A 24,590-nucleotide genomic window follows, 5' to 3' on the forward strand; every position below is an offset into this window, starting at 1 on the left:
CAGTGCCTTTGGTGGGAGAGCTAGCTTTGACATGGATGCAAGTCACGTTTTTCCTAAGGGTGTACTGGCAGCTATCGTGGTAAGGGGTGGGGGCTAGAGCAAGAGTTGGGTATGAGGTGGAACTTCCCCTCTGCTCAGTGGTCATCACCACCCTATTGGGGCAGGGTCTGATCCCAAGTTGCTGGATTAGGCCCAAGCTGGCTATGTTCCCTTTAAGTGTGTGTTTCTCCCTCTCCTCACACTGGGACACTTGCCCCAGGGTGTGGGGTGCTGAAGCAAGGGGGCAATTGTGTACAAATCTCCCTGTCCCTCACAGCCAATCACTGCCCCTAGCCTCCACTGCCCCCACCCTGTTGTGGAGTTACAACGCAGGGCAGGCGGGGGCCATATGGACTCTCAACATGTATTGGGGATGAGCTCTGGTTTTGTGGCTGCTGTCAGAGATCTGGGCTCCTTCCGATGAGTGAGTAAGTTGGCTTGAGTAAGTGCCAGCAATGGTCACCACCACCCCACCCACACTCCATCCCAGGACCAGTTCACCTCTGCATCCCACAGTGGAGCTTCCTGCCTGGTCTTGGCAGCCCTAGATGGGGTAAGCAGGGCTGGGGTGCTGGCCCGGCTGGGGCTGGGGTGTGCATAGAGGTGGTTGCAGGAAACCTGGAAGCCCTCTCTAGAACATACTGTCTCCACCCTGCCTCGGGGACAAGCCAGTGCACATGCACTCCTCACACCCGAAATCCAGGCTTCCCATAGCTCTCCTGTTAGTCACATTGGCCCTCCCACCAGCCAAGGGGGCTCACCTCCCCCACATAAGACCCCAGGACTGAGGCGCCCTGTCTGTGGCTCTCACCACTCACTCCCCAGGGTGGGTCTCCACCTGTGAAATTCTCCCTTTTCCTCTGAGTGCCCTCCCAGGGGTTCAGGTCCTGATCCAATTGTTTTTCTTCACTTCCTACCCACTTGGCGTGTATAAATTTCTGATAGCCTTAATTGTATAGGAGTCCTTCTACCAGTTTCCAGTTAGTTTTCCGTGAGAATTGTTCCACATATAAATGTATTTTTGATATATTCATGGGGAGAGGTGAGCTCCACACCCTCTTGCTCCATAATAATTGATCTCCTGAAAGAGAAGATCTTAAAAGGTTCGGCAGTGTGAATATACTTAATGCCACTGAACTATATACTTAAAAATGGTTAAAATGGTAATTTTTATGTTATGTGTATTTTAGCACAATTTAGGGGAGAAAAAGGTCATAAAGGTCCAAGATTTTGGTCATTGGAAAAGCCCACAAACATTACTAATCAACAGCCTTGGACAGGGGTGGAGGATTCCACTCAATTAGGCCTCAAGAAAGATCTGTTGATTGATTGGAAGGGGAGAATTGCTTAAATACTGCCTCAGGGGGAAGGGAGAGAGGATTTGATAAAGGTGTTGAAAACCTGAAACAAAGCCAAAGTCCTGTAAACAGCCTGGAGAATGGAGCAGACAGGCCTGTCTGGCTCATGAAGGAACAGGACCCATACACAACCAGTTCCCATGAAAGATGGATGAAACTTTCAACAGGGAAAATTGGTAGACGTGCAAGTAGCCATAAGTCCCTTTGGCCCAAGCCCTGGGCCAGACCAGCTTATAAAGATAGGAGTTTAGGGATCGATTATTTCAAACATAGGCGCCCAAGTACTGGACAAACCCTTCTTTATTAGAAATGGACTTTACCTTCATCCCACCACTACCCCCCTAGGTTGGGAACCAATAATATAAGTAATTGACCTGAATTCATAGTCACTGGGCAAGGTCATTGGACATCAGCTGATTTCATTATCATGTTTGTTAAAATTCTAGTTAAAGATTTTAATAATCTAGGTTTTTTTTTATTGAAGTATAGTTGATTTATAATATTATAGTAGTTTCAGGGGTACAATATAGTAATTCACTATTTTTATAGATTATACTCTGTTAAAAGTTATTATAAAACAATGGTTATATTTCTAATAATCCAGGTTTTAATAGGTTGCATTTCTTTATATCTAAAGAAATGAAACTGGAGAAAAATTGAAAATACTACCAGAGTGACTGATAATTTTTAATCAGTATAAATTTAAGATAACTCAGTTGATTGTTGTGTAGCTCTTTGATAGGAGAATGTGAAATCAGGAACACACAAAACAATTCTACTTGCACTAAACCTGCTTCTAAGTCTGCATTTTTATTTACTTCTTAATGGAAAAAATGTTCTCCCTTAAGGCTTGTTTATAGTTCCTGTTAATCACTGTAGAGTTTGAGAGTCTGGGAAAGCTGGGATTCAGGTTCCAGCACAGTCTGTGACACCAGCTGATACTGCATCAACTCCTTTTCCCTTGAGGTCCTAAAGTCTCCAAAGGTCAAGAAGACTTTTACCTCTTCAATTGCGCCTCTGTTGTCATTATGAAAGTGCTTCTCTTGTTTAAAAAAAAATCCCTGTGTGGGCTTTCAAAATATGTAATTAGTAATAACTGTAACAGCAGTTTTTTTTTTACGTTTACAAGAGAGTGGAAAATATAAGAAATCACACCAATGCAAAAAATAACACCCCCCAAAATATAAATGCATTAAAAAAATAAGATACTTATAGCAATTTTCCTAGGTCTTGGGAGATTTTACAGTTTTCTTTCTATAGCAAATCAAAATGAAATGCCATTTAAATTCAGAGAGGGTTTTTTTTTCTATTATGAAAGCAAAGAATGGAAATTAATTAGAGCAGTTAGAATTTTATTGAGTTCAACTTTTCTACATTGAACATCAATTCCTTTTGTAATAAAAATTTATTTTATAATTTACACATTTCAATTCATGAAGTAGGGACATGCTTGTCACCTGGCCTCAGTCATCTGTAAGGGAGAAGGGGGGCAGGATGTTATGAACTGACTGTGCCTATGGTCCCTGGTGCTCGGAGTCCAGGGGGCCATGGGCGCTGGACATTGGAGTTTGGTTGTCAGCGTTGAGCTGCGTGGTCTCTGAGGGGAATGAGTGATAAGAACATTTTCCTCCACCATTTTTAAAAAGCCAAGTTCCTGATTTACACAAGGTGGGGGCAGGGTGGGGGGGAGTTTACCACATCACATTTTCACATTTCATCTATCATAATTTAGATCTTTACATTTCTGGAGTTGGTGATTGATAGCTTCCAAACATATAAACACTCTCCACCTGTACAAAATGCACCAGGGACTTCGCTCTCATAAAGGCAGGATCAAGGTGGGAGTGAATCAAATTCTAAAACCCACTCCTTAGCAGAAGTAAGTCCCAGGATCGGCTGTGGCCACAGAAGGTGACAGTTTCTGGATGCTGTTAGTTTGCAGCAAATTGAAGTTTGGTAGTCTTATCTGTTACCAGAAAAGCCTTCCCCCAAAAAATGTAGTCAGTAGGGGAGAAAGCAAGGAGCCCCACCGTCTCATTTTTAACTAGGACCAGCTGAAAAATGAACGCAAGCACCACACAAACCATCTTATGTCTGCCAATTCATTTCCTGGCCCCAAAAGGAAAAAAAAAGGAAAAAAAGAAAAGAAAAAAACTTCATGTTTCCTCTCATGCAGGCCAAACATGGCAAAGCACCAGGGGAATTCTGAATGGAATCAATTGCACTTGTTACTAACTGAGTTTTCTTTTATTCTTATATTACCAAGGGCTGGGATACTCAGCTGCAAGCAATTATAATGAAGAGTTACTGAGTAATGGTTTCCAGATTGCTCCATGATGGGGCATTAATTGAAAGGGACAATTTAAGAGCTTAGGCCATGTAAATGCATTTCTTATTCTGTCAGATTGAGAAATTTCTGGATGCAAAAGGCTGAAATGCTCCGAACTGATAAAGACTTAATAATTCCCATTTAAACCAACATTTTCAAAACGAGTTTCATATTTTTAAGAGAACAAGTATAAAATGGTGAACCTGTCAGCTTGTTCAATCAGAAAAATATTTGAAAATTGCACATTCACATGCCACACTCATTGGCATATGCATTATATAAAATGCTACTTGATTAGTTTGTTGCCTTGCGAAGACTGCTTTCAAGTAGACTTTTATTTTTCAGGTTTCTTGCTGATATAATCCACATTAAGTGCTCGCTCTGTCTCTCTAGGTATCTCTCCGTCTCTGTCTCTCTATATAAATATATATGTGTGTGTATGTGTGTATATATATATTTAAAATTTTTAAACAGCATTTAAAACACACAAATGAGTTTTATATATGTATACATAATTTAACCTTTAAAACAGCATTTTAAACAGATTTGCATGCGTATGAAAATAGACATCTGCAGATGCTAACTACCAAGCCATATCAGAAAGCTTCATTTTATCTTTTTTAAAAACCTTCATTTCACTGGGCCCCATTAAACAGAAACATTTTCAAAGAGGTTCTCTGATATATCACATTAAGGATAAGTATCAGAGAGTTAAAGCCAAACAAGGAAAAAAACTTCACTCCTCTAAAATAAGAGTAGTACTAGCTTTTAATGTCTAATTTCAGACTTCTGCATTAGTATGAGTTTTATTTCTGAAAAGGAAGGAAAGAAGGAAGGAAGAAAGGAAGGAAGGAAAGAGGGAGGGAGAGAAGGAGAGGAATAGATAGGAAAATAGATGAGAGCTAGCTAGCTAGCTAGATAGGGATGGTAGACTGATAGAAATAAATGCAGATACATTTTAAGAGTTAAATTCAAAGTTGAAGGTGAAAGAAGTTGTGAGATGGCCGCCACCAATTCTTTCTCATTCTGTTTTCTAAATCCGAACTGCCATCTGAGAATTGAACTTTTACCCTTCCTTCTGCCTAAGCCTCTCTCTTTCCTCTGTCTGGATTTGTGCAGAGGAGCTGTGGTGCTGATGGCAGACTTCCCTGAAGCCTTGACACAAACCATGACGTGAAAGGCAAAGTAGGCAGAAGAGAGAAGTTGTCAACCTAGGTAAATTGAGAACATCCAATCAAAAAGACTGAGAGGGAAAGGCCTTACTACTATTATTACTATTATGTTACCCATTTTCACTCATTCATTCATTCAACAAGTGACTTTTCCCCCATCTATCACTTCAAATGCTGGCTAAGCATAAAACCAGGATGAAGACACCTTATCCATTTACTGGCATATCTTGGCCTATTAGGCAACTCCTTGACTATAGCTTAGCCCAAAATCTTCCTTCTTATTGGATTAGTCATTCATAGAATGAAAGCCTTGGATTAATATCTGACCCTTCCCTTTGGACTGTTGTTTATTTGGTGGCAGTGAAAGCTAGTTCAGTCAATGGTGAAAAATCTGGTTCTTTTTGTTTCCTCTAAAGTCAAGTTCAAGCCCCATCAGAATGTCCCAGACAGTAATCCTTACACTAAGATGCCTGAAGTCGAAAACAAAACCACTTGAAAAGAGGATGGTCGATTTGGGTCAGGGTTGAGTACTTTCATAAGTAATAAAGTTATCCAAATTAATTATTCAAACAGACTGTCAAGAATCCAAGATGAGAGAGAGGAGAGAATTCTTTGCCGCTAGATAAAATAGGGGTGTTTGATGCATTTGCATGGCTATTACCAAATAACATTGTCTACAGTGGTCCCATTTTAGCCAGAAAACATCTATACTATGTATCTGTCCTTTATTTTGCTATACTTTCTTCTTCTTAAGTTTTTTCAGTCTTTGTGAAATCTGAAATTTTAACTATGAGGTTCAAAACCCCATTATTTATTTCTAAGACTTGAGGGGGAAAGGTTTCTTTTTAAACATCCTGAATTTAAAAATAAATAAACTGAACAGGAAGACGTAGACAGTCTATCTCAATTGCTCTTGTGATTTTTCATTTTGTGGATTGAATTGATAAATTATCCAAAGTCACATCGTAATTTTGCCTAAGAAATGTAAGCATCATGGGATGTTTCTAAAATATAAGAGGGGCAATCTTTCATCCAGCCAGTTACTGCGCTGCTGCTATTCCTAATAGCAGCCAAACACCTGAACAAACCCAGTGAATTCCAGGCCAAATGGTTCTGATAACAGCAGATCTGGGACAGGATTGATTTAGTGAAATAACTCACTTAAAGTGCAGTTTAATAAGTGTCCTTACTGTCAGTATTCCTCTTAGCTGAGGGAAAGAAAATGAAGATACATTCTCTTTTGATAACATAGTTTATGCTGAAAAAAAGTTTGAGCAAGTATTACATACATGCATAATTGAATAATACAGACCCAAAAGGCCTATCATTATAACCTGGGATACTGAATATATACTGAATTTCCATAGCTTACAGAAAAGAATTAATATTGTGTTTCTAAGTGTGCAGTGAGAGGTTTAGAAGTTGAATTAGAGTGGTTGATTTTTTTTTTTTTAAGTTTTAAAGTTGCTAAAGTATAGTTAGTATTTGGGAGAGACCCAAATTTTCTACAATGACCAAAAATCCAAAGTTGGCCACTTCTTGCTTACCCTAAGCAGCTCTGATTGAATCAGTACCTGGAAAAACTAAGATAATTCCTGTGTTTACACACTCCTTTCAAGCAGAGCAGGAGCAACATTTGAAAGGGATTAATAATCAAAAATTGAAAATCTACCATCGCTACACAAGCTTACCTTTTCATTTTGAACAGATCATAAAACACATAACACGGGCCAGACCCTAGTCCAGCAAGCGTTCGAATGCTAATTTTTAAAAATAGCTTTTATATGCAATTGTGCTCTTTTCAATAAAACAAAGATTTGTTTATAGCCACAATTTAATGAAGAACCTTTTCGAAGAGGAAGATCTGGAAACCAGGGATCTTATTTTTTCTCTTTTTCTTTTTTTTTTTTTCCACCCCAGTTGTTTGTTTATTGGTTTAATTTTCCCTGAAGTAAAAATACACTTTGAAATGTAACATGTCATTATGTAATTTGTAGTAACAAAGTGCAGGCCCTTGCACAAGACAGCAAACAGGGCAGCTCCAGCTCACAGACAGTCCCCACATCCATTCCCCTCTCCCCATCTGATTAACAGCCTGTGTAAACATTCAGCCAACCAGAACCCCGGCCAGTGCACAATTTGGTCAGCCATAAAACTGCCAGCCAAGCACAGACACGGGGGTTTTATGCAGAAATCTTAATTTGGGGGAAATGATCAAAACCCAAGACAACATGGCCCCAGTGGAGATGGAGAAGGGCTGACCTATATTATCATTAATCCCTCCCTTCCTCCTCCATGTACCAGGGAGGGATGAGATCACCACTGAAGGTGAAGTGCTGAATAACATACCCCTGAGATGCAGGCTTGTGGAGTGAGTAGAGTCTGAAGCCAAACCCCCTAAAGGAATATCTAGGAGAAAAACATAAGCTTCTGTTTCAAGGAGAAATTTTAAATTGTCTGAGTTGTTTGGAAAAGGTCCGATTTTGACATACCCAGGATGGAGTCTGTCCATCAGCATGCTTTCTGTTGGTACAAGGGCAGCTAATATGTGTTCTGATTGCATAGAAATTAATGGAATTTATACAGAGGGTGTGTGTTGTTGACTTTTTTCTTCCCACAGTTGTCATTGCTCTTGGCAAAAGACTTTAGATCCTTCACAAAATGGAAAATTCAAAATGTTCAATGTAAATAATAATAATCAGCAAAAAAATATTTAATTCTTTTTTAAAGAATACTCTGATAAGATGGCTGACTTATTTTTTCTGGCTTAGGGCAATGTTTCATATCTCACTTTTGGGGCTATACAACACTCAATTTTTTGTAGAATTGAGTCTTTTTAAAAAATCCCTTTTAAAAAAAAAATGTGCTGGGAGCAATGGCAGTGATGGAATTAACTATAACAAAGACACATTGCCTTAGTCTGGTTCCTTCTCCTTAGTAGCTCTTGGGTAACTGGTCACTAACAGGTATCTGGGCTTCCCAGCAATTGCTTATAATGTTCACCTTTGTTCTAGTCTCACTTCTTAATTTTGAACCTCTGTTTTGTTTAAAAAAGAAATATGGTTAGCCATTTCATGATGCTCTTTAAGATTTTCCACATCTTTGGTGTAGCTAATCATGCTCACAGGTGTTCACTGTTGCCTTTCATAAGAATCTCCATGTTTTATTCTGGCAGGTTGTATGCTAAAGAAATTAATAACTAAACATAGTGTAAGCTCCAAGTAGAATGAGAATATGTATACACATGTTGAATTTTTTTTTTTTCCAGGCACTGGGCAAACACTTTCTATTTCATTTAATATTCATGAAACCCTATGAGCTGGGCATGAGTGTTATCCCCTTTATTAAGGAATTAGGAAAGTGAGATACAAAGAGTCTCAGTAATTTGTCCCAAGCCATACAGCTAGTGAACGGCAGAGCTGGAGCCCTAGTCCGAGTAGCCTAATTCAAGACCCAGTTGACTTCCCCTTCTAGATGTGACATCATTGCCTTGGTCAGGAGGCAGCTTTGTCTCAGATCCTTAGAGCTATTGCCAAGAGGCGGATGGGAAGCCCTCCATGATTAGTGCTCCTAGGTAGTAAGTGAAGTAGCCTGGTGAGTTGAACGAGCCTTAGTTTCAGAGTTTGAAAGCCATGATTCCATTACAAGTTAGTTGTGGCTTGGAAATGTTTAGTCACATCTCTAAGCCTCCGTTTCCTAACATGTGAAAAGGAGGAAATTCTGTGAGATTTAAACGAAATAACATTTTATAAGGCTTAACATATAGAAGGTTCCAGGTCTTCTTCTCTCCCTCCCAAGCTAATCAGCTTACAGCACCTTGTGATAAGCTTTCATCATTATAAGTTTACTAAACAACTTATAAAATTCTGTCAGCTGGATGTACCTTGATGGAAAGAGTTACCCATCTTAAAAAAATTTTTTTTAAGTTTAAACAATATTTTGTTACTTTTTTTGTTAAACTCATTGGGTCACACTGAATTGCATGTGCTCTAATTCTGAAAATCAAGTTAGGCCTTCCACTCGTAAGTACTGTTAAAAGGTAGGCACTTCTGTCTTCACTCCAGAAAGTAGCAAGATAACTTCTAACATTCAGCATTCAAGAATGCTCATTTCAAAAATGTGTGGTCACTGCATTTGGGCAACTGTTTAATCAACAGGTTGAAGAAGAGCAGAGATGTCAAAGACTCTTTCTCTGATAGAACATTTACAGCTTGTGGTTGTTGGACCTTCCCTGTCACAATCTGTCTTCAACCAATTCTCTTTCCTTTTTGGAATAAGGGCAAATGAGCATAAACTGTGACATGAAATACATCAGATAGTTACCCAAAATACTCTTCCAAATCTGTGAGTTATTTAACCTTAATCTATCTTGAAAACCACAATAGATTTCCACCTTCTTGAAAAGACAGAAAGCAAGAGGATATTCTAAATGACATTTTCAGGCTTACCCATCTCTTTCAAAACATTTCAGAGTTTTCCCCATTTCATCCCTCCCCTTTACCCCATTCCGCCTTGTGAGTACTTGCATAGAGTAGGGCTTTAAATGCTTTTGATGATAAATGAGTTGTGAATGCACAGACAAAACCCTTTTTCCAAAGCCTCCTAGAGTAGAAGCATATTCTACTTCCTCTCAAAGACCCCAGAACTACCTGTGCACTGGCACAAACAGAAGAAAATTTTTATTCAAAAATTTAAGCTACATGAATCTGTTGAAAGGAGGATAGATACTTAAATGCAGTTTCAAATAACCCTCGCCTTTGAGATCATGTGTACTCACAGCCCAGTATTTGTACAAGATGAAATGATTTACAGAATCAAGCCTGGAAAAATTGGAGGGCAACTCCAAAAGGCAAGAACATGCTGCCGAGTCCATCATTCATCCTGCCAGGGAAACTTTTGTAGTCTCCAAACTGTTATGAGACACTGCTCTCTATCCAGGACAGAGAAATCATTGAAAAGGCAGGAGGTGTTTTGGCTGCACAGCCAGCCTGGAGAGCTGGAGTTCTTGGCAGGGCACTTCCACCCCAAAAGCAGACAGAGTCCTGGAAGGTCTCTCACGTAAACAAGGCAGGGAGACAGCTTTGGCTCTGCAGCGTGGCTCATCCTTTCCCAGATCAAAGCCTGCACCAGAGAGACAGCCCCACGGAACAGAGTGTCCTTTCTGGAACATCCAACTCCTGGGGAGAGACTTGAACTGGAGCCACAACCTTGCCACCTGTAACCAATGGCTTGGCGTGCAAAGGCTCTCACAGAGTGGGGAGCCTGAGGCTGCTCGAACCACAGATCAACGGAAAGATATGACAACACAGGCAAGAGAAGCTTCTACCTTGAAAACAGATCAGCTACTCTGAGAAAAAGAAAATGCATGCAGCCAACCCCAGCTCTCTAGAGTGTAGAAAGGAGGTGACGGTCAGCACAGGGTCGTAGCCACACTGTTTGCCTGGCTGTCCACTCTGCCGCCTACTAGCTGTGTGAGCTGGGGCAGGCTGCTGGATGTCCCTATGCCTTGGTTTCCTCAGTACCTACTCCATAGGCTTTAATGAATGACTGGCACATAAAAAAGCTCTAAAGATGGTTGCAATTATTATTTGAAGTCACACAGTCCTGGGTTTGAACAGGTTCTGCTACTCGGTAGTTTTGTGAACTTGGGGAAACAGCCATTTTGGGGTGACTTCCCCATCTGTAAAATGGAATTTCATCCAGCCCTGATGGTGTTGCCGTGGAGATTTGACTTTCTATGGCACATGGTAGGCATTCAGTATATGCCACCTCTGCTTATTATCATTTTTCCTGATTTCCAAAGGAGAAAACTCACAGGACTGGTTAGATGGGAAGAAATACGGCCAGTAAAACTTAGAATCCTCTTAAACCCCCAAAGCTTCATCCACATGCAAAAGAGATACATCCCTGGGGATGATTGGGTCCTGGTGTTTTAAATACACAACTAATTTTATTTTAAGGGAGAAAAGGGAACCTGGAAATATTCCCAAATTTAACATCTGCAGGCAGAGAGGATGACGAAATGCATTAGTACTGTGGAATAACTTTCTCCCATCTTCTCAGAAAACATCTGGGGTATTACCCTCCCCTCCACTCATTCCCCCACCTCCCACTCCAAAGCTGACTCTTGGCTGACAGTTTATCAGAGATAAATGGAAACACCTGGGAACCAGATAAGGCCAACTGAGCATGATCAGCTGATGAGATCTTGGGGACGCATGCCACTCAGTATTTCTCTTTCCACACCAGGCGGGGTAGGAGCACCATCTAGCCTGAGACCGATGGCAGTGCTCACTTTCACATCCACTCTTTGCTTCATTCATTCCAGACAACCTCATGGGGTCAGCTGGCCCAGCTTCCTGCCTGAGATAAGTCAACACTGAAACCACCAGGAAGTTAGATTAGTTATTGATCCTGCTTTTAACCACTTACACCAAAAGACTCAGGACTAACTATATTTTGTTCAAATTTTTAATCACCTTTTCTTTGGTCAAACGAAACCCTTTCCAGCTAAAATTTCTCATCCCTAAGGAGATATAAGACCAAACATGCCTTTTGTACCCTGTCTTTTTTGTCATTCAAAAAAATATTTTTATTGCCATCTCCACTGTAATAACCTCCTCAACTTGAAAACTTTAAATCTCCTTTTCTTCCCATGTCCCTACCTCATCCTAGAGGTTCCATCTCTTTTAACCTTTCTTCAAAGGTCTTACTCGCCTTCCCTTTAATTAGCATGTTTCTTTTCTCTCAACTCACTCCAGCTTCTACACATCATTTAGAGACCAGAACTTGACACAGAGCTCTAATACTTGACAACAGATCTAGCTATTATTAAAGTGAGATAATTCCAGGGTGTGTTTCAGCACAGCCACTACCTGGATGTATGATCGCCAAGCAAGTTATATAACATTTCTGGACCTAAATTTCCTTAGCTGTAAAGTCATTTCAATCATAAAGAACAAGAACTGTGAATATGGCATTGGGGAGGCATACCAGCAGCCAAAGGAGACATTTTAGAAGAATTGAATTTAGAAAGACACATCAGAATTAGCTAGTTAAAGAGGAGAAGAGAAGAGGGCAATCCTACCAGAGGCAACTGCATGTACAAAGGTCCTGAGGCCCAAACTCCTGGACCAGTATGGCTAGATCCCAGAGAACAAGGGGAAGAGGGTTATGAAATGAGGCTCCTCAGAGGTACGGGCCAGTAGCATAATAATCCTTATAAGCCATGGTAAGGATTTTAGTCTTTATCTTAAAGGCACTGGGAAGATGATACAGTTATAAACAGATTGGTTTATTTTTAAAGAATACTGACCAAAGAAAGGATTGGGCACAGAGTGGACATGGGGAGAATAGAAAGGCTCTGGAGATAATCCAGGAGCGGGATTCTGAGACCTTGGACCATGGTGGCAGCTGTGAAGATGAAGAGACATGAACAGAGTTGGAAGTGAGAATCAGCGACCCCTGCTGATCCAATGAACATGGCAGGGAAGGGGAAGGAAGTGTCAGGGATGGCTGCCAAGTGTCTGGCTCACTCATCTGTGGATGGAGGTGCTATTTATTGAGGGTCTGGAGGAGGAAGGAGTTTGAGGGAGAAGCTATGAGTTCAGTTTTGGGACGTGCAGAGTTTGAAGCACTGTGAGATGGCCAAGTCGAGATGTTGAAGAGGCAGCTGGATTTATGATTGGGAGCTCTGAGGAGAGTCTAGGCTGGAGATATAAATTTAAGAGTCATCAACATATAGATAATAATTAAAACCATAAGCGTGGACGAGATCACAGAGGGAGGGTGTAGAATGTGAAGGAGAAGAGGGCAGTGGATCAAGCCTTGAAATTTTCAAATATTTAATAGCCGGGAGGAGGAAGATGAGCCAGGAAAATGACTGAAGAGAAGCCCCAGAGGTAGGAGAAAATTAGGAGAGTGTTAGGTCATGGAATCCACAGGAAAAGGTATTTTGAGAAGAGAATGTCAACAGCAAGGCTGTCACATGGGCTTATCCTAATGACCTAATCCAGGTGACATTCCTCTCGAACTTTCATGTTTATGTGCAGTCTTGGAGTTTTCCACCTTGGACTTTTGCCATTTTCCTGTGCACACTATGGCTTATTGATGGGTGTTGTGACCAGACTTTCTATCTAATACGATTAGTGTATGAACACTGGGTTACATCTCATTTATTCAGACACTTCAGGGCTATACAGAATGCGGTCAAGAATTAGTAAAGAGAGATAAAAGCAAAAAACAGAAAAACCTAATGATTATTGCAGAAGTCTGGTCACTGATATTTATGTATTTACTAGTAGGCACTCTTTATCTAGCTCTCACTTAGAATCTTGTAAGTTCTGGAAAAGTTGATATTTGGTTTTTAAATCCACTGTAAAATGGAAAAAACCTTGTGGGGAGGGGCTCGGGTGGAGGAAGATTAGGGAGGAAGATCGCAGAGGCTACAGAAGTTGTTACAGTACTGTCACTGGTTATTAGGAAGTAGATTAAAATCTACCCAAAGCAGGCAAAACAACAAAAACATTACAGAAATCGGAGTCCATTTAGTAGCATAAATATACCTAATACCTCAGTAATCCTTGAGGAAAACATCACAGTGTAATGCCTCACAATAACAGAGTAATCAAATAAATTTAAAATAAATGCTTGCTGCATTAAAATAGAACCAAAAAAGCCTATCATGTGGTTTTTCATGTTTTTCTGTCCCTTGTATTTTCTATTAACTGGTAGTTAGAGCTGGGAGCTCAATGGGACTCCAGTAGAATATTTTGGTAGGAATTTATCATAGGAGGAGATATGAACACCAGGTTATCCTGAGATGTTAGGATGGATCGGTGGCATCAGGTCCCGTCAGGCTTTTCATCTGTTATAAAGTTTCCTGTTGGCCTTTCACCAAGTGGGTTCACAGCCATTGATTATCATTGCCTAGATTTATTTTTATTTCATTAGGAGTTGAAAAATCCAGAATGTGGTGAACTCTACAGCAGAAATAACCTAGTGTCTGCAACAAACAAATTGCTAGGAGAAAAGGTGAAGGGGAACCTACAGATTACAAGAGGCTTAAGAGACACAATAACCAAATGCAGCGTGGAGGCTTTGTCCTGCTTATAAGTAAATAAACATTTATGAGTCAACTGGGAAAGTTTTAGCACTGACCCAAAAAGTGATTCTGTTAAGGAATTGTTATTTTCAGCTATGACAATGGGATTGTAATGGCATATTTTTAAAAGTCCTTGTCTTAACTGAGATAAGTACGGAAGTATTTACGGATGAAATGATACGATCTCTGGGATTTGCTTCAAAATAATCCAGGGGATGGGACCATGGGCCCTGGAGATGCTGGGGAAGTTCTGCTTGGGGAGAGATGAGATGAGACTTTAATACAGCTGGATGATGAGAGCCTGAGGATTCATGTGCCGTATACTCTGCTCTCTGGAAATGCTTGAAATGTCCCTTTAAAAAAGCTTTTAAAATAGAAAGGAAAAGAAAAAAGTCATTTCTTTTCACCTTGTTGTTCTGGAAGAAAATACTTCTAAAATGCTCTCTCCAGCAAGGTGGACAAAGCGGATTCTTTGGAAAGTCCGATGGTGAATACAAAGGGATATCAGAAGAGGGGGGGGTGTCACAGGGTTCTGGACGTGTGACTCTCCATGCCTGTTATTGAAACGCCAAACTGGAGCGAGGGTCAGGGAAGAAATCACTCCACACCAGATGGTCAGAGCTTCCACGCCTCAACAGAAACTAATTTCTAATAGAAGACACTCCTAGACTTCAGTTCAAGCTGCAAAACCCTGTGACCCTCAGACTGAGCACCCTGTCTGAAGGGAGGGCTCTGGGCCTCCACGTCCCCGAGGTTGAAGCCGATGCTCTTACCTTCTCCCTCCTTTGCACTGTGTTTCTCTGCCCCAGAGAAGTCACTTGTTCATTTGTGAACTCAGCGTAGCAGTGAGGATTTGGGAAAGCTGATGGCTGGACCGGCAAGTTCAGGGGATCCCCAGCATCCGTTGGAGGCTTTTGCACCCCCCTGACCTGTATTTTCACTTACGCTGCTCCCTGAGTTCAAGAAGCTGATCACCCACTGAAATCTTACTCATCTTTTAAGGGCCATCTTAAATGCCACCAGGTGCACAGATCTTTTCCCAACCTGCTCATCAGAGCTAAGGGACCCTTCCTCTGATTCCCCCAGTTCTTTGCTTGTAGACCTTTGATAATATGTTAAGTATCTGCCAACTAGGCAGTTAACCCCTGGAGGGCTGGAATGTGTCTCCTTCAACTCTGTAGCCATCCCCCAAGCCACACCCTGTCCCCAGCCATCCTCTCCTGTGCAGAGTGGCCCTTGACCTTGCAACCCTCTTCTACCACTTGTCTCTCCCTTCCCATCCCCTCTGCCTCCTTCCTGCTTCCTCTCCTTTTCTATATGACCCCTTTCCTGCACTGCCTCTCTCTCCCCCAAGCCAAGAAGTGAGTGCATCAGGGGAGAAAAGGATCAATTTCACACAAGGGTCTCAGCCGTATTCTCGGGTTTTCCTGTGCCAGGCCATTTGGCTGGAGACTGCTGAACTGGATGAGAAATCTCAGCCCTACACAGGAGTCCTCAAGCTCCCACTGCCTCATGTGCCCATCGCAGCTTTCTGGATCAACAAACCCCTCTTTCAGTCAATAAACGCTTTGTGAGCTGAACAACAGATGCCACAGGGCCTAGAAGGCAAATAAATATGGTTATTCAACATTCTATCGCACTGTGTATAATTCAGGAAATTCAATTATGGTTTCCCCAGCAACAGTAACTGAACTTCAGGCCTGGTGCACAAGGGGTTGACCCTCACGCCTCCACATGTCGGGGACAGTGCAATCTGGCAGACTTAACAGTTGCCATTGGAAACGTTACTGGAGCCTCCAAAAGCCTGGGTTTCCAAATTTAAAGCTGTTTTTCAGCAGCTGGTATAAAGACGTGGGGAAAAAAGCACTAACATAATCTCAGACGCGTATAGGTATGGAATGATTAAGCAACATAGGCACAACTCCAGATTCAGGATACATTTGAGGCACAGAATGGCAGAGCAGGACTTTCTTAGAATGTGAACTGTCAGGATGAGACCTGCCTGCTGCCTAGAGCAGGGTTTATAACCTGGAGTCTGTGATGTCTGTAAAGAGCGACTGCTGCCATAGTTGTTGGGAGCATGGATTCTGGTGCTGGACATGACCCCAGGCAAGGTACTTACCTTTTCTGTGCCTTAGTTTCCTCATCCGTAAAATGGGGATGATGCCATTGGTAGACTACAGGGCTGTTTGGTTAGTTTGCCTTTGAAGCAGAGAGTATTATTGGACCTCTTGGTGTGATTTACTAATGACAGCTCTGAGCTAGTCTTCATGACCCCACTTGTAATTCTGTGCCTGAGCCAAGATCGCACTTGGAACATGTTGCATATGCACTACCTTGAGTTGATTCTTTTTTATTTTCTTAGCAAACCATATTTCTTCTTGCACTCCTCACTCCTCCGTGAACTTGAATTAAGCCCTCTCCCATCTAGAGAGCAAGGCAAGGGTTAGATTTTGTTTTGGAAAAGACTCACAAGCTCGCACGGCAGCAGGTTTTTCCACAGTTTGACAGTTCCAGTTCGGCTCAATGTTGCTGATTTATAAGACGCTGAGCTTATTGGCTTTCTCCCCTCTTCTCCCCCAGTCATTTCTCAATCGAGTCGCACTGGCTGGAAACATCTGAGAAAGAAATTTACTGAGAGATGCACAGACAGCTTATTCACATTCCAGAATTTCCAGGAGCCTTCCCCAGAGGATCCGGTGGTAGCCTGTTAACTCATGCACAACCCCTGGCCAGTGTCCCTGCCCCTCATCACCCCGCTCGCTCGTGCAGACAACACTCAGGCTCCCTCCAAACTCGGCTTCCTCAACTTTAATGCTAAGTGATGTAGCTAACACAGCACACGCTGTTCTCAAACCTTGCTTAGCCTCGCCTATGACAGCAGGACTAGACAGGGAAATATGCACAGAAGGTACCCAATGGATTTAGTGATTTAATTGTCTGAGCACTTAAAAATTCAGGATTAATGGCAGTGTAAGTGTGGTTGCTTCTTTCTCATTAACAGGAATCTGCTTTAAATAATTCATTTCAATAAAGACCCAATGGAGGCTCAGAAGAATGCCTTTGCGTGAATCACGTACCTCCTCTTTCTTTCCCCTTTCCTCTAGCCGGCCTCTCTCCCCACACCAGTTTGGTCTTAACATAGAAACCTCTAATCTGAAACCGGTGTTTCCCACTAAGCTCTCCATTTCTGCTTGAAGTAATTTGCAAGGGCCACTTTCTGCATCTTGTTCTCAGACGTGTCTTGGTCAATTAGTGCAATGTCACAGCCGTGTGTAGTTATTGTAACTCCAGCTGTGAGCTGTTAATAATAAACTTACCCACAGGACAATCGTGCCATATGGTTGATGGTCAATCAAGACTGAAATATGCATTAGGAAAAAAATGCTCCTGTCAACAGTGAGAGGGTGTAGGTCATTGGTTAGGATGCCGGCTCGAAAGAACCGAGTGTGGGTTAATGGTGTACCGGAGGCATCCTTGCCTTGCTGCTACCCAACGATGTTTGTCCAGAGACACAAAAGCATGATAACAAAAGTGACACAGCTGGAATCAGAAGACAAGCAGACAAAACATGGTGAAATGTATAATATGGGTTGGGGAATAGGGATTTGTTAAAAAGAAACATAGCTAAGATTCTTTACTAGGAAAAGGAGACAGATCTGCATTTTGGTCATGGGAAATGATCTGTGCACTACAAGACATATTTTATTTAATGGGAGTTTTGAGGCAAATAAAAACAAACTGATTTGTGGCAAATGAGTGAAGGAAGAGCAGTAACCCACTTGGGTAATTTCAGTTAACTTCCTCCCCAGGATCAAAGGGCTTTTGGATTATTTTTGTTTTCTTTTGAATTTTGGATGGGAGGTGGTGAGTTGGGGAGGCTCTTGGCAAACAGCTAAAACTTGACTTTTTTCCTAGCCACAGCTGCCCCAGTAGAAAAGCAAAAGGCAGTGCCAACAAAGCATCTACTTGTTTCAATGGCAAAACTAATGCTTCTGTGTCAGTTTTACCGGAAATGGTAAAGAACCAGTGCAGAATGGTGTCCCGTAAAGTAAAAAACCATGCCAAATGTTTCATTCAGCCTGTGCTTTTTTGTCTGTTTTCTTGTTTGTTTAAGCAACAAGTTCTTAATACAACATCTATCACGGGTATTTCTCTTGATAATACCCCAGGGACCAGACCCTGAGCAGTGACCACTCTCCACACCATAGCAGTTCTCAGTCAACATTTTCTAACTGGAAGCCCAGGTTAAATCCGTTCATGCAAACTTTCCTTTGAATTTAAACACTCGCCACCACCTCCTAGGAAAGATCCTCTCTTCTTTCTCTACTTTTTTTTCTCTATCTTTTTTTTCTCCTGGTTAAAAAATGGAATGATTCCATTCTTGCTGAGGTAACTTTTCCATTGAAAGGAGGAGGTATTTTTCCTCACTAAAAACAGAATACTTTTTTAATGGCCATTTAAAGAGTGATCATGCAATAAGGCCTTATTAAAATCCCAGAGCCCTGTTTACTTGCTGTGGAGCCTGACTTGATTACCTGATAACGAAAGTGCTCTGCTAAACGATGGGACCTCAGGGTCGTCTGTCCTGAGGTTGTGCCCCCTTCGGGGGAAGCATTTTTTGTGATTACACTTTTGTCTTTGAGAAGGCAAACTATTCTTCTCCCTCCTCCATGGGAATCTCAGGAAGACTGCCCTGTCCAGACACACACACACACACACACACACACACACACACACTCACACACACACACACACACACTCACACACACACACACACACACACTTCTTCTCTGCACCAGTTAGTTGGTTGTTAAGGGTTTACCGAATTTTCTGTCACTCTGGCTGTTTCACTAACTCAGTGGTTCTCAGCTGGCGTTGACTTGGCCCCCAAGGGACATTGGCAATGTCTGAAGATGTTTTTGGTTGTCACAACTGGAGTAGAAGAGGGGTACCTCTGACATCCAGTGTGTGGGGGTCAGTGATGCAGCCAAACATCCTACAATGCTCAGGGCAACCCACACACACCCACACACAAAGAATTATCTGGCCCAAAATGTCAACAGTGCCGAGGCTGAGAAATACTACACTGACTTGACCAACTTAACATGAGGTGACTTGGTAGATCTATGGATTTAGACTCAGATTGAAAGCAATGAGACAAAGGGCTACCAAATTCCTCTTTCATCATCTTCGCCCCATCAAAGAGCTGGGCCTGATGCACGCCAATTCTGACTAAGCCAGTTTTCTCTGTGATTTTACAAAGCAGGGGTCAGCAAAATACAGCCTGATAGGGCTGCCATCTCTTTGTGTACAGACAACTGGTTTTTACATTTTTTTAATGGTTGATTAAAAAAGAATAATATTTTGTGACATGAAAATTATATGAAATTTATATTTCAACGCACACCAGCTCTGCCCATTTGTTTACCATTTGTTTACAAGTTGTCCATAGCTGCTTTTGCAATATGGCAACAGAGTAGTTGCAACTGACTATATGGCCCCCAAAGCCTAAAATATTTAGTCTCTGGCCCTTCACAGAAAATGTTTGCTGATCCATAATATAAGACCTTAAGACCAATTACATGGCCTGCACAGCAGAGTTGATGATTTTCTAGAGGTACCAAATCCCACAAGTCTATGGAATATGTACATAAATAATGTTGCATCATTTCTACATGTAGTACGCTCAGATGTCATCAGGTTGGTAAGGGTCCACTTAAATACAAGTTACTTGTTTTTCTCATTTTCCTACACATTATAACTTTCTCACCCCCAATAAAACTTTCATCATTGTGGGTTCAAAGCTGAGCTCTCATCTCAGTCCCCTCCCCAGCTTTAGCCTGAATTAGGGATAGGACACCAACAAGAGAAGACCAGAGAGTCTGGATTATCCTCCAATGGAATCCTTAGCCATGAGTGGTGGAGAGAAAAGCATAAGAGCACACTAGCCACACACTCCCACACTTCCCCACTGAGACTTACATTCTCTTACTCTTTCAGGAACGTTTGGGTACCCAAGAAGACCATCCTGCTGAAACCCCAGCAAAACTGGATGTTTAGGTATGTTTGCACACCCTACACAGACACAGAGAGGTTAGATGGGACAGGATTCCATAAACACAGGAGTTGTTGCTGTTTAAACTCACCAATTTAATATCAAAATGAATGCAATTCAGAAACCTTGCCTGGCTCCAAAGGGTTAAGCACTCCCTCCACCCCCACCCCCCACCCCCCCCACACACACTCTAGCTTGGAGACGTGACATGGACACCCATAGGCGGCTATGCGAATCCAGAAGAAGGAGAAATCATTTCTGGACTTGGCAGTGATGATGACAGTGATAAGAGGAGAAGGAGGGCCTCATCATTTATTGAGGTGTCAGGAAGTATTCCGAGCACTTTATATAGAACCTGAAATGTTAATAGTATTCAATCCATTTTACAGATAGGAAAACTGAACCCGCAAGAAGTAACTTGCCTAAGGGCACAGAGCTCGTAAGGTAGAAGAGCTAGGATCCAAACCACATCTGTCTGACTGCTCTTTTCTCAATGTTGAGGGGATATTTCATTGAAGAGGTAGGATGTGAAGGGGCCTGGAAGGGTGAATAAGAGTCAGATTGTCAGATTGGAGGGAAGAAAAAATTCTAAATAGAATAAAGAGATGGGAATAAGAGAACAGACATTGGAATGGGTATGTTATATTTAGGGTGGTTCAGAGATGGAATAGAGGGGTCTCTTGGAAGTACAGAGTTTGCACAGGGCAGGTACTACTGGAAAGGTCTGATTGGGCTCAAACATTGCCAGATGCAATCACTTTTAGGAATAGATCTTGCAAAGTCTTGACGTTTGATGTTGAGTCTATATGGAAGAAATGTGCTACAGTCAAAAAGGTTACTGATAGGACAGCTTTATTCATAATAGCCAAAACTTGCAAGCAACCAAGATGTCCTTCAATAAGTAAATGGATAAACAAACTTTGGTACATCTAAATAATGGAATGTTATTCAGCAGTACAATGAAATGAACTATCAAGTCACCAAAGGAAATGGAGGGCCCTTAAATACATATTGCTAAGTGAAAGAAGTCAATCTAAAAAGGCTACGTGCTGTATGATTCGACTATATAAGATTCTGGAAAAGGCAAAACTATGGAGACAGGAAAAGGTCAGTGATTGCGAGGGGTTTGGAGACAGGCTGTGGGGAGGAATGAGTAGGTGGAGCACAAGGGAACTTGAGGGCAATGAGACTATTCTTTGTAATACTATAATGGTGGCTACACGTCATTGTACATTTGTCAAAACCCATATAATGTACAACACAAAGAGTGAACCATAATATAAACTGTGGACATTAGTTAATAATAATATATCAATGATGGCTTATTAGCTGCAACAAATGTACTACACTAATGCAACATGGTAAAAAAAAATAGGGGAAATTGGGGTGGATAGAAGAGAATGCATATGGGAACTCTGCACTTTTCACTCAGTTTTTTCTGTAAACCTAAAACTACTTGAAAAAAAGGATTAATTTTAAAAAAAGGTTTCTGGACTAGACCCAGATTCGACATCTTGCCCTGTCACTAACCAGTTCTTTGAGCAAATTGTAGCCCCTCTGGGTCTTATAGACCAAGAGGCCACTACATGGCCCACCACGAGTGGACATCCCATGACTCTGAGATAATGTACGTTGGCTGGATTTTCTCCCTTCATTGAAGCGTGAGAGAGATCCAATGTACCTGGGCCTCAGGTCCGTGAATGTTGGACCTGAGAGGGTTTGGATATTTTCATCAAGGGATCAGGATCCATGATATCACTTCCCTCTTGCACATGAGGTCATTTTGCATTTGGGGACCCCAGTTACCTATGTGTTTGTGGTTGTGATTGTTTTTTGTTTAGAACAGTTACCAAATCCCGACTTCTTCAAACATTAAAAAAGTGTGTTTTTCAGTGCTAATTATTTTGCAGTATGATAGAAACTGGCACCCACAAAATATGTCAACTTTAAAGGAATAGGTGTGAGCGTTAGAATGTCTTCCTTCTGCATCCAGGTTCTGAGCTTATGCACTGAGCTGCCTGACAGAAAGTTGGCCTCTGCCCGCCTCCCAGCTGCCATGTGAATGACACCAGTGTGACTGGCAGCTCTCGGTGGCCTGTGTAGATGTACTAATATTTATAGGCAGAGGCACCCTTTGGTGTCACTGCATCACCACTCACCTCATTTTACTGTTGCATCCCTGCCCACTTCACGGAGCTATCCCAGATGAGGGTGAGGTCTGAGCTTCTATCACAGGTCTGGTTTTACCTTAATCCCTCAGTCATAATTATCCTTAGCAGGTTCCAGCAGGCACCATATAAATAATAAAACCATCCTTTCAACATATTGCTCACGAAGGAGGTGAATGCAAATGCCAAGTTAGATGGCATTTATATAAAAATGTATGTTGGAAATACATATTGTTTTTAGACTGTGCCTAATTTTTCTGCTCACACACACATGGACATTTTTCTAACAGTTTGGGTAGAGAAATAGTATCACCAACTTTTAGTTGTGTGTCAACTTTGCATATACACAACTTAAACAGATGTGCATGTTTATAATTTTAAAGTTGCACATATGTAAAACATTTGATAGTGTATTTATTTGCGCTGTTGATTTATCTGAAAGACCCTGTATTTACATCTTTTAATTGTGTTATGTGGGATAGTGCCACATATGTTGTTTATGTATGTGACATGTGTGATGGGAAACCAACTGGCTAGTGGAAGTTCGTTCTTTATGGGTTTTGAAAGTATTCTAGACCTAAAAATTATGTGCCACCGAGAAAGGGGTGAGGAATGGGGTGGAGGAAGGGGGCAGTGAACATAGATTGATTTCGAAATAGTTAATGAGGGTAAAAAATAAAAAATACCCCCCCTTCATATACATCAGAAAATTTGAGACTATTTTTCCCACTCGGGGAAAGAAAGAAGCTCTCTGTTTGTTGCCGGTGATGTGTGATGTCTGAAAGAGGGAGCAGCTTGGGCAGGAGCCGGGAGGTAGGCAGCCCTCTATGGAGCCTTCGTCCAGCACTTCTCAACGAGGATTCCAGAAGGCCCGGACTGTAAATGCCTATATTGTCTCCCTGCTCTGCAGCCTCGGGCAGCTCAACATTTTGCTTGGTCAGTCCACGGATGTTTTCTTCTTGCATTCAAGATTTCAGGTTTTCATACCCACTTTGTTCGGAAAAATTTTGAAATCAGAAAGGATGTGGTCTGAAGTGTTGAAGTGTTTAGCCACATATGGAAGACACAACTCATAGAAATGAAGTTGCACATTTATCAGGTCTCAATGGGAGATTCTCAAGTTTAGGGTCCAGGACAGATTTATTTAAGTGGCACTGGCCAGAAGTTCCTGAACGTCATCCTCTTGATGCCCGTGGGTTGTTTCTGTTTTTTCACCCTCCTCAAGGTGCCTCTCCCCTTTAGCACAGATTATGAAGGCCACTCACAATTCTGCTATTTTCTCTCCTCTTTATCAGTCATTTAGGCTTATGAATCCAGTAAACAGCCACCAAGACTTAGATCACATGTTGATGGATTCTCTTGACTTTCCCTCTGCTGGTTTTCCACAGCTTTGGGGCAAATGATCCTCCCAAGTGAGACACGCTTGTGCATTGAACAGTGTCCCTAGGCAGTGCTGGTAACATTCCTTAGGTCATATCAAGTCGTTCTGGAAAAACCTGCTGTAGGACTAATGTTCAAATATAGAAAGTAGAGACTCTCCGTTACTTATAATTGCCCTCTACTTTCAATTCCAATGGACATGGAAACAAGACTAGGAGAGTTTCTCTTCCACTCTGTAGAGCTGCACCAAGTGGCCAGATCAGTGCAATGGGCAGAGGTAAAATGCCCTTACCTCTAACTTCCACCTTGAACATATTTATTCCGGTAAAATCTGGTTAAAATAATCAACAAGGGCAGCTTTAAGAAGGTTAAAGATAACTGGGAGAGTTCATACGCACAGGAAATTGAGGCCTCACCTGGTACCTTCTGGCAGATCCCCTACCTGCTCCTCAGTTGCAGCCGGGAACATTCCCCACCCCCAGCCTGGACCAGGACCGAGGCTTCCCTGTGGAGGTGCAGTGTCACAAAGCCATGGCTGTGTACTCCCAACATTTAGAAAAGCCAGCAGGCGAGCTCTGAGCTCTCTGGTCAAGACGAAGTACACAATGGGAACCCCCAAAATGGAAAGGGACAAGGGACATCCAGAAGACTGTCGGAGCAGCATATTTCAGTCAATGTGGAAAGACTGAGTCAGAAGTAAGAGAACATAGGATGAAGGAGGAGGGAGGTATGCCGCAAGAGAAAACTATTCTCTTGTTCCTCCTCTCTTGCTTCACCCTGTCAAAGGTGAGATTTGCAAAGAAAAAGAAACGTAGAGAACCCCATGCAGAGAAAAGGGGAAAATAGGAGAGGCCAGTCCCACTTCTCCATCACATACAAACATCACCACCACCATCAGTCACTACTATGGAAGTTTATTTTCCCTACACCTTTCAGGAGAAAGGGAAAGCTTTACCTAAATGCAAACTTTTAAATCTGGGGGA

General features: G+C 41.8%; 1 long non-coding RNA gene across 1 annotated transcript in view; it reads left to right on the plus strand.

Moving 5' to 3' along the window:
- The window catches only part of LOC141279471 (uncharacterized), a 167,351-nt gene extending 147,255 nt beyond the window's left edge, over positions 1 to 20,096 (plus strand). Inside the window, exon 6 of the long non-coding RNA XR_012333731.1 lies at positions 20,005 to 20,096. This is a non-coding gene — a long non-coding RNA (uncharacterized lncRNA). The remainder of the gene's footprint in view (positions 1 to 20,004) is intronic.
- The last annotated feature ends 4,494 nt before the right edge of the window (positions 20,097 to 24,590 follow it).

This window comes from Tursiops truncatus, chromosome 9, assembly GCF_011762595.2.
Source record: "Tursiops truncatus isolate mTurTru1 chromosome 9, mTurTru1.mat.Y, whole genome shotgun sequence".
NCBI lineage: Eukaryota > Metazoa > Chordata > Mammalia > Artiodactyla > Delphinidae > Tursiops > Tursiops truncatus.